The sequence below is a fragment of the Nuphar pumila genome, chromosome 3 (assembly GCF_984573655.1).
Source record: "Nuphar pumila chromosome 3, dmNupPumi1.hap1.1, whole genome shotgun sequence".
Lineage (NCBI taxonomy): Eukaryota > Viridiplantae > Streptophyta > Magnoliopsida > Nymphaeales > Nymphaeaceae > Nuphar > Nuphar pumila.
In genome coordinates this window covers 118,685,368-118,695,366 of record NC_143251.1, presented here as the reverse complement: position 1 = coordinate 118,695,366, position 9,999 = coordinate 118,685,368, and the positions used below count along the sequence as shown (strand labels likewise).

The 9,999-nt window shown below is 42.8% G+C and overlaps 1 protein-coding gene across 2 annotated transcripts in view; it reads left to right on the top strand.

Annotated features, from left to right (window-relative positions):
• The first annotated feature begins 1,006 nt into the window (after window positions 1-1,006).
• Window positions 1,007-9,999, top strand: part of LOC149843452 (RNA-binding (RRM/RBD/RNP motifs) family protein) — a 40,626-nt gene continuing 31,633 nt past the window's right edge. For both annotated transcript variants that reach the window (XM_089999813.1, XM_089999814.1), the window contains exons 1-2: window positions 1,007-1,450; window positions 2,523-2,608. The gene's annotated coding sequence lies outside the window, so the exon portion shown is untranslated. The remainder of the gene's footprint in view (window positions 1,451-2,522; window positions 2,609-9,999) is intronic.

Here is a 9,999-nt window from a genome sequence, read left to right as displayed (position 1 = left end):
TTAAATATAATAAATAAATGCCCAATTAAATTTAATCAAATAATTGTAGATTAAATCTAATTAGCAAATACATGTCAATTACATATAACAAACAAATGCTAATTAAATAAAATAGCATAAAAAATAACTTTAAATGCACTTTTACATATAAATTAAATTGCCAACCATATTTGGGTAGAAATTCCACTTTTATTTATGAATATTCATGGAAATTCTTAGAAAATTCTTGGATTTTACGTGGAGCCTCTAGCTCTACTTTCTCTCGAAGAACTCCTTCCTACTCCGCTTCTTTTTGTGCCCGCGGCACTACTATTAGCACCAACCAGACCTTTTTCCTTCGCTGCAGAACTTCCTACTTCTGATACTATGCTAGGAGTTATAGGATCTGAAGTAGGGAGCTCATCTTCGTCCTTCCTGGGTTGCACATAACTCATTTTTGCCTCTCATTTCTTTTTTTTGTCTTTTTTCTCTCAGACCAGTAAGTAATTGTTGACATTGCCATTTGATGATATTCGACAATTCTCTTGACATGCAAGCAACAACATTTAGATGTGTTCCGGCTAAATGATGCTTCGACTGAGAGATATCACCTGAAAAAATAGTATGACAATAGTTGCACTTGATTTTCAATATGTTTTCACTGATTACTCGAGTGCCCCATTGCCATGCTAGACCATTTAGTGCCATCTTCCCCAAAAAATCTCAATAATAAGCAAAACATGGGGTTTTTAATGGTGAAAATGCACTCTTGAACAAACTGTAAATGTAACGCCCGTGGTAAAAAAAAAAGATCGCATCCGCCTTGTGTCAGACACGTGACTTACACGTGTCAGACACGTGTCAGGGTCTGGACCTCTTTGTCGGGCCCGGACCCGGGTCTGAACCGGACCCGAGCCTGACCCAGACCCGGGTTCTCGAAGCCACGAGAACCTGTGTCTTTCAAAAGACGCAGGCGTCTCGGGCGAGGGTCCAAAACCCTCGCCCCTTCTCTCTCCTCTACTCTGCCCCCCCTCACGCTGTCGCCGGCGATCGGAGACGCCGACGAGCAGTTCCGTCCGGTCGCCTCTTCTCTCAGTCCGGCAGGCTTCCCGACGACGCAAACACCCCCCTCGTTGTCTCCTGTGTCGCAGGACGTCGACGACTCGTCGCCGGCCCCCACCCTTGTCTCGGTTGCTGCAGGCATCAACGACAGTCGTCGGCGATCTTCGACAGCCCGCATCCTCAGCCGCCGATCGTGCCTCCGACCTTCGAGCATCGCTCCTCCTGTTTGTTGTTGACTGCGTCGGAGCCCCCCAACGTCGAAGCTTTCATCCCACTGCCTCCTCTCAGCTTCTCCCCTCTTTCTCGGCTCCCCTTCGTTGGAGGCTGACGCTGTTGACCCCGAACTTTCGATCGACGGTCTCCCGTTCCTTCCAGCCTGACAACTCCTTCGTGGCCGTGGTCTCCCGAGGTATAAAACCCTCCCCTCTCCTTCTCCTTTGTGTAGGATCGGTCGACAGGGGGGCTGAGCCCCCTCTCGTCGCCTCTTGTCGACAGGGGGCTCCATCCCCCCCTGTCGCTTTGTTGTTTTTTCGGCAGGGGTGAATCCTCTGTTAGGGGGCTCTGCCCCCTACCCCCACCCCCTTTTTGCTTGTTTGGTGGTGGTGGACCAGAGCCACCATCGTGGGTGGCTCTGGGTCCACCAGGAGGGGGGTGCCGAGCACCCCTCCTCGCTGTCCCCTCCTTGCCACCTAGTATTCTGGTGGGTCGGTAGGGAGCGAGTCCCTGCCACCACCTTGGGCTTTCGGGGTGTGTCGGCAGGGACCGATCGAGCCCTGTCACCCCCCGTCTCTTCTCGCTTTATTGGGTTGGCAGGGGGCTCCGCTTCCCCCTGCCCTTCTTGTTGTGCCAGTAAGGGGCTCCGTCCCCCTGCCATTTGTTTTGTTGACAAGGGGTTCCTCTCCCCTTGTCCCTTTTTGTGTTTGCCTGCAAAGGCGAGGCTCCCCTGCATTTGTTTTCGGGCAGGGGGCGAGCCCCCCTCTCCCTTGTTGTTTCCGGTAGGGGGAGAGGCTCGCCCCTGCCTTCTGTTTTTTCTCAGCAGGGGTTGAAGCCCCCTGCTCTCCTGTTGTTCCTCGGCAGGGGGTTCTGCCCCCTGTTTCCTGCGTTTTGCCAGCAGGCACCCCGGTTGTTCTCCGGTAAGGGGCTTTGCCCCTTTGCCTTGTTCTTTCCTATTTCATTTCCCCAGTAGGCGGTTGCGCCCCTGTCTCATGTTCTGACAGGGGGTGTTCCCCCTGTCTTGTTGCGGCAGTTGTGGCGGGGAGCCTCTATTCCTCCCCCGGCCTTTTTTTGTGCTGGCATACAGGGAGCTTCTGCTCCCTGCCTTTGCTGTTGCTGCCAAGCAAAGCTGAGGCCCCTGCCTCTGGCACCCTTGTCTGCGGGATGCTACAGAGTTCTTGCATCTGCCTCGTGCGAGCAGAGGGCCTTGCTGTGTTAGTTGCTTCTTGTTTATATTATGACGTATACTAACGTTCTAAGCTCTCCAGGTTGAACGGTGGATCCAACTCGCCTTCGTGGCTCGAGCTTGCGCTTACCTACGCCGTTGGCGTACGAGGACCCACAACCCCTTAAGGTAGATGATTCTTGCGTGAAAGGACAATGCACGAATAAATGCTAAAATAAGAAAAGATAACTAAAAGAGGATGATATATGTATACATATAATATATATATACGTATGTCTTTACCTTCAAGGACGCCATTTCGCGATCCTTGTCCTCTTTATTTTTTCGTACCTTTCTTTTTGTTGCCACCGCGCTATATGTGCCTAGGCTTTTCATTCCTGTCTTTATATTTCATGTCTTTTAACTCAAGGACGCGGTTTCACGATCCTTGTTCTCTTTACTTTCTTGCACTTTACTTTCCTGTTGCCCCGCGCTTTGCGCCTTGGCATTTACTTGCTTATGTCTGCCTTGTTCTCAAGGATGAAAATCCTGGTCCTTCTTTACGTTCTTGCACTTTACTTTCTTGCATTTACTTATTGCCCCGTGCTTTATGCGCCATGGCCTTGCTTCTTGCTTTACTCTTCGTACTTTACTTTCCTGTGTTGTCGTGCTTGCTCTTGCACTTACCTTTTGCATGTGTTCGTCCTTACCATGTTGTTGCCCTTCTTGCATGTATTCTTATCTCTGTCGTATGCTTCTTTACTTGCTTACGCTTATCGTTTAATCGAGGTGCAACCCCATGCCTCGTGAGTCGCTCTCTACACTTGCTTAGTTAGTATAGGATCTCATACTTCACGAGTTGCTTATGTAGTTGCCTGCTTGTGTGTTTCGATGATCGAGGTATGATCTCATACCTCGTGTGTAGCCCTAGCATTCTACCCTCGCGGTGCAGCTTCGCCCATCGAGTCTTTCCCCTCGATTTGCCATTATATTAGTATGTGCACGGGTTTGTCCTTTGTCAGTTTGCACAATGAGTGCAGCTTCGAGTGTATAGTGTATATCGTTTCACTTGTCTTACAAGCCACGACACACACTTATGCACTTCGGTTCTCTAAAGACATCGTCTTAGGTGCAAACCTATTTTCAGGATGTATAGCTATGTAAAGCAGAGATAGCAGTTGAATCTCTCAAACCGATGTATTTAGAAAAGGTGTGTTACAATCTCAGTTCCTCTATCTGATACGACTCAGATAACCTTGTTTAGGAGCCTGTGCATGAGTAGGGTGGGAATCCTTTCGAGATACTTGCGCCATCGCTAGATCGACGTTACCTCGCCTCCGATGCGAGACCTAGTTTCTAGGCTTTCTGGTTCAACAAAGATTGTAGCGCCTTCCTTCCTTCGTGAAGGTATTGTTGGATCTCTTACGAGGGATACATGTTCATTCTCTTGTACTTGTATCTTTAGTCACGTACGATATGTTTGGACTACGAAGAGCATGACGAAAGGTCTGTAGTAACCTCTAAGCGTGTATTGACACATTAAGCTAATCCTGTTATGTTGTTTTCACTTAATAGGCAAAATGCTTGCGATTGTCTAAAGGACCCGAGCACGATAAGTTGGAACTTGAATAAGTTCACTATAGACTTCTGTAAAGCAGAAGTGTTGGGATTTCCTGTGAGAGATCCATGCCTCTCTCATCGTGGTTGTACTTTTAAACAGGTACGTTGCGTACTACGATAAGTAGGATGAGAGGTCTATGTTTGCCTCAAGCATGCAATGTCATGTGTTTAAGATCACAAGAGTGATGTTTTTACCCTCACTACGGATTGACCCTTTTCATCGTGGATGTACATTTGAATAGGTACGTTGCGTACTACGAGGAGTAGGATGAGAAGTGTGTGGTTGCCTCGAACGCGCAATGGCGCGTATAATTCAACTAAATAACGGTCATGCGCCTTCACAGGCAAGATGCTCGATTGAGTTGAAAGATCAAAGCATATAGAATGGGACAGCGGTTAAGAAAACCCTCCGTCGTGCTCATTCGATGGTTCAGCAAGAGAGATGATGGATGGTACAAAACTCCGATGGACAGTCATTAATTGCAATCTTGGGCAAAGATCCGACCTTCCACAGTCATCGGAGGTTAGGGGAATTCCTTCAGGCTATTTCTGCAGAAGTTTGGATGCGCATCCATTTGGGCCTTTGTTTGCCTTTGGGGATTTACTCTCTTGGTCACTGGTCATCCCCTTAGGAAGCAGACTCAGTCAGTCATTCAGGGTATAATAGAATACATAACATAATGGACCCCCGAATCGATATCGGTTGTTTCTACGTTTTGCCTTGTGCGTACCCACAACAGCCTGCTCATAATGAGACAAAGTATAACTTATACACATGATCATGAGATATGCGTGTTGTGACGTGCATTGCTTGCTTGCTTGTTAGCTCGGTAGTTCGGTGCGCTACTCATTGAGCTATGTACGTCTGTCGAGACGTTACCCTTGTTGGTTAAACTGCTTGCGCAGTTCTGCTAAGTAATGACTAGCTTCTCATGTTATGAATTGCTTGTGATGCAATAACTTGTGCCTTACAATTAATGTAGCTACTTGCCGACGGACTGATCCATCCAATGATAGTTGTATACATATTACGAGCATTGTTATGAATGCTTGTCTTATGCAATTGCTTTGCTTCACTATGGGATAGAGTTAGTTACTCTTCACCTATAGCATCTGTGGGATCGCTATAGTTGCTTGTTTAGCACTATGATCCTTACTGCTCTTGTATTTAGCTGTTTGCTTTACTAGAGTCTTGCTTACTCCACAATATGTTTGGTTAGGTCTGCTAGCCTTGCTTTTTCCTTCTTGATCTAACGATTATCTTACTTATTGTAGCCTTCGTTCTTTCTTGTCTTTTGCACCCCTACTAGTCTGTTGTGAGACTGACCCATTTCATGGGCAGGGGGTGAACAAGTTGAGACAGCTTGCGATGACACGATGCATTCAAGGCAATGCCCTTTCCTGACGTTGCGCTCCTGGGGAATACTTTTGATAGATATGGTATAAAGTTTCTTTGAAAGCATCTCTTCTGATTAGAACTCTGGATTTCTAAAACTGTATTACCAAAACGTGGTTCTTTTCATTTCAATAAAATATGTACTTGAATTGCAAATCGGTTTATAAGGGGAAGTCTGCTTTTGTGTTGTAATGCGCCCAAGGTATAGGGACTTGCTGTTTTAAACCTGATCTTTCGCTGAACTTCTGTTTTAAACTCTGATAAATGATTGATTTCAAAGTTTTCAACCTTTTTCATAAAAGGTTTCAAGTCCACGATTTTTGGGCGTTACAACTTTTGGTATCAGAACAACAGGGAAAATGGTAATCCTTGATCATCCGCCATCTGCATCGCACTGTGAGTATTATTTCGCTTGAATTATTCTGCATTAATTTTAATTAAAGAATGTGTTTTTGCTTAGATGTCGTTCAATGAATTGATCAAATCTATAGACGGATTAACCAGAGCAGTTGAGCAGCTCCAAGCGATGGTCCAGAACTTGGATCATAAGGTTGATAGGTTGGTTTGCGAGATCACCAACCTAGGGCAGAGTGTTAGCCCTCATGTTCTGTCTGGTCCGATATACCTTCAGAACCTTGATGGTTGTAGCTTTTGCGGAAAGGTGGGTCATTCTGCTGAGGAATGCCACTTTAAAGGCTCACACATAGGTAGACACGTACATGCGGTCCTCAATTATTTACTTATTTATTTTAACTGCTAAATTATTGATAAAAGAGCAAGATGTTATAGAATATATAGTAAATATTTGATATTGGCGGCAAGTGATAAGTCACAACATATTGTTTTTTCGGGAACACACTTTTCAGAAAAAAAAAAGCACCATACATGGCCAAAAGGGCTACAATGTTCACTGTGTTTGATGCAAATTTCATGGTGTCCATGAAGTGTTGTCAACATTCAACAAATGAAGTCAAATATTCACGGACATAATTGCTTAATGTTGGATCAATGGAGGAGGAGACCTTTTGCTAAGCAAAAAGAAACCATTTAACGATAATAAATGTTACCCTTCAACACTTTATGTTTTCTTTTACGCTGTATCAGAAAAGAAAAAATAATAAAAAATTTGATGGCAGCCTGCTTGAGGACATAACTCTAAAGGACAGTCTACTTGGAAAGCTGGAATCCCGGAACACAAAAATGTCAATAGATAGTGGAGGCAATTCTTGAGATAACAACTAGTACAACCTCAGGGATGGTGAAGTTGTTCATCTGAAAGATGTCTGGGTTCAAACATAGAAAATGCATACAAAATGCCATCATTGCAAGCATAAAATATGAACAAAGGCAGTTTAGTTAGTAGACATATAATTGTCTCTGTTGCTATGGTCATCGGAGGGAGACAACGAGGATCTTCCTCTATTAGTTCTGGTCATCTCATGTACAACTCATACCTGAATGTGCGTTTATTCTACTGGGAACAATTACTATTCAGGTTGATGGAATGCTTATCCCTTCAGCTGTTATTTAGATTGATGTCACAACCAGTGTTGTGAGAGGCGTACGCCTCAGTACCTGAAGCGTACGCCTCAGAGGCGAGGCGCACGCTCAAGGTACTGAGGCGTTGCTGTGATGCGCCCCTCATCAACCTCCGACCAGTTGTGACCACCGACCACCGGAGTTGCTGTGCTGCAGCTGCTGCTCAGTCTTCTCCGACCACCGGACGACCGACATATCCCTCACTTCCGTACCAGTTGGGCGGGTGGTCCTTCTCTTACTGCCTCCCCTCCCACAACTTCACTTCCATTCCAGTTGTGAGAGGCGTACGCCTCAGAGGCGAAGCGCAGGCTCAACGCCTCGCTTCGCCTCATCGCATTTAACAACCTTGGTCACAACGAAGAGGATGAGTGGCTTAACCCTTAGCCTTCATCTCATTTATGACTAATAGACCCTCATCCATAAATAGGTGAAGAGAAGGGATAATAAAGTGTGAATTCTTCCATCGTAGGGTGAATTGAAAGATAGTAGTTCGAATGCATTGTTTTCATTCTTCCCTTCCTTCTCTCCTTTAAGATTATGAACTTGGGATTTTGCCTAGGATAGTGGAAATCGACTAAGACAACAACATCGGCAGCCAGAAAACTTAGGAAAAATATATATTTTTTGTCAATCTCGCATTTTGGTAAATTCTTTGTAATACAAATTAAATAAAAAATATAAACAACAAACACAACAACAACTACGCCTTCATCCCAAACAATTGGGGTTGGCGATATGAACCAACAAAGAAAATCATTCTGGGTCTTCCACATGAATCCTTCTCCTCCAATCATTTCTATCCAATGCCATGTCCTCGGTGAGGTTCAAAGCATTCATATCCTTTCCTATCATCTCAGTCCAAGTCTTCCTAGGCCTACCTCATGAAAAGGAATGGACAAGTCTCCAAGATCCTGAGCATGACTTTCATTAAATAGCTTATCAAAATAATCTTTCCATCTATCCTTAATCTCCTCATCTTTGACTAAAACGCTTTATGTTTCATCTTTGATACATCTAACCATACCCAGATCCCTCGATTTCCTATCTCTCATCTTTGCAAACCTATAAATATCCTTCTCGCCCTCTTTGGTATCCAATTTGTCATAAACCTCCTTATATACCTTATCCCTCACGTTTCAAACTACTTTTTTAGCTTCCTTCTTTGCTATCATATATTTCTTAAAATTCTCATTATCATGACTCTTACTTAGATTTTTATAACACTCTCTTTTAACCTTAATAGCCAATTTGACATCCTCGTTCCACCATGATGTATCCTTACCTAGCGGTGCACCGCTTTTAGACTCACCCAATACCTTCCTAGCCACCTTTCTCATGCCACCCGCTATTTTATTCCACATTGATTCTGAATCCTCCTCGAGACACCAATCAGCTTCCTTAACTGCCTGCTCTACAAACATTCTTTGTTTAGCTCATTTCAGTGCCCACCACTTGATTCTAGGATATATCATCCCTTTTGCGGCATTGTCTAATTCTAAGATCTAAAATTAAGACTCTATGTTGTGTAGTTACACTTTCTCTTGGTATAACCTTACAATCGATGCAACAACCCCTATCTCTCTTTCTAAGTAGGAAAAAATCTATCTGATTCGTATTAACCCCACTTTTAAATGTTACTAGGTGAGACTTCCTCTTCCTAAACCAAGTGTTTGCTAAGATCATATCATAGGACAAACCAAAATTTAAAATCTTTTCTTCACTTTTGTTTCTTTCTCCTATACCATAGCCTCCATGGATACTCTCAAATCCATCCCTACTAATGCCTACATGTCCATTAAGGTCACCGCCGATGAAAAGCTTTTCTCCATAAGATATCCCTTGTACTACTCCATCTAAATCTTTCCAAAATTGACGCTTAATGGAATTATCTAAACCTACTTGAGGTGCATAAACACTAATAATATTAATAATATCCGTACCTAATACTAATTTAATAAGTAAAATCTTATCACCCTTCCTACGGACCTCAACTACATTATCTATAAACTCACGACTCATAACAATCCCTACTTCATTCCTATTTCTATTTATAAAAATATAAAAAATATAAAAAATATAAAAATATAATTTTTTATAAATAAATAAAAAATATGTAAACATAAAATACACCAATTTTTATGATAAATAGCCTATAAAATTATAAACATTGTATCTAAAATGCGATATTTATATTTCTGACAAAAAAATTGTGATAAATTGCCGTTTTTAACTTTAACTTAATTTCTCACGATATTTTTGTGAGATTTTCATAAATCTCTCGAGATTTGCCACTATGCTACAAACATCATTGATTTGAAGCAGACAATATTATATGTAGAAGAAAAACAATACATGTAATCAAGCAAATGGTCCATGTTAAGCATAATGTAGGACTTTGAAAGTCTTGCGTGAATAGTAGCTAAACATAACTTCTTTTGAAGTGGACTAGATTATAAAGCTAAAAGGATCTATTTACAAAAGACTATTAACTTCAAGAAACTTGATAAGAAAAGCACATATCAAGAATCTAGAAGATGAGAATGAATAAATTGAGAAAAGACAACCTAGCTTGATTCCCATCTACAAATAAAAGAACTTAACCCTCTATAGAGCTAAGATGCCGATTACTTCAGAGTGCTTCCCAGTGGACTTGCATTCACATATAAGATCTACATTTATATGGCTCCTTGGCTTCAATCCTTGAAGTGGACCTTGAGGCCTTGACAGTGAAAAACATGCTGATGGGTCCTGCATTTAGATAAGGGAGTTTATATGCTATTGGTGTGAAACAAGCATGATGAGTCTACCACGTGTCATGTCTGGGCCGTTAGGCAATTAATGAAAAGAAGTGGGACAAAGTTGTGGCCAATCTTTTTTGAACTTGACTTCATAGTCAATTCTTAGGAATAAAAAAGTAATTGATTATCATGCAAAAATAAATACTTTTCATGTAACACGAAATCCTTAACCAAACATGGAGTCTATTTTCCCAAGTCCAATCCCAGTTGAAGGGATTTTCATGGAT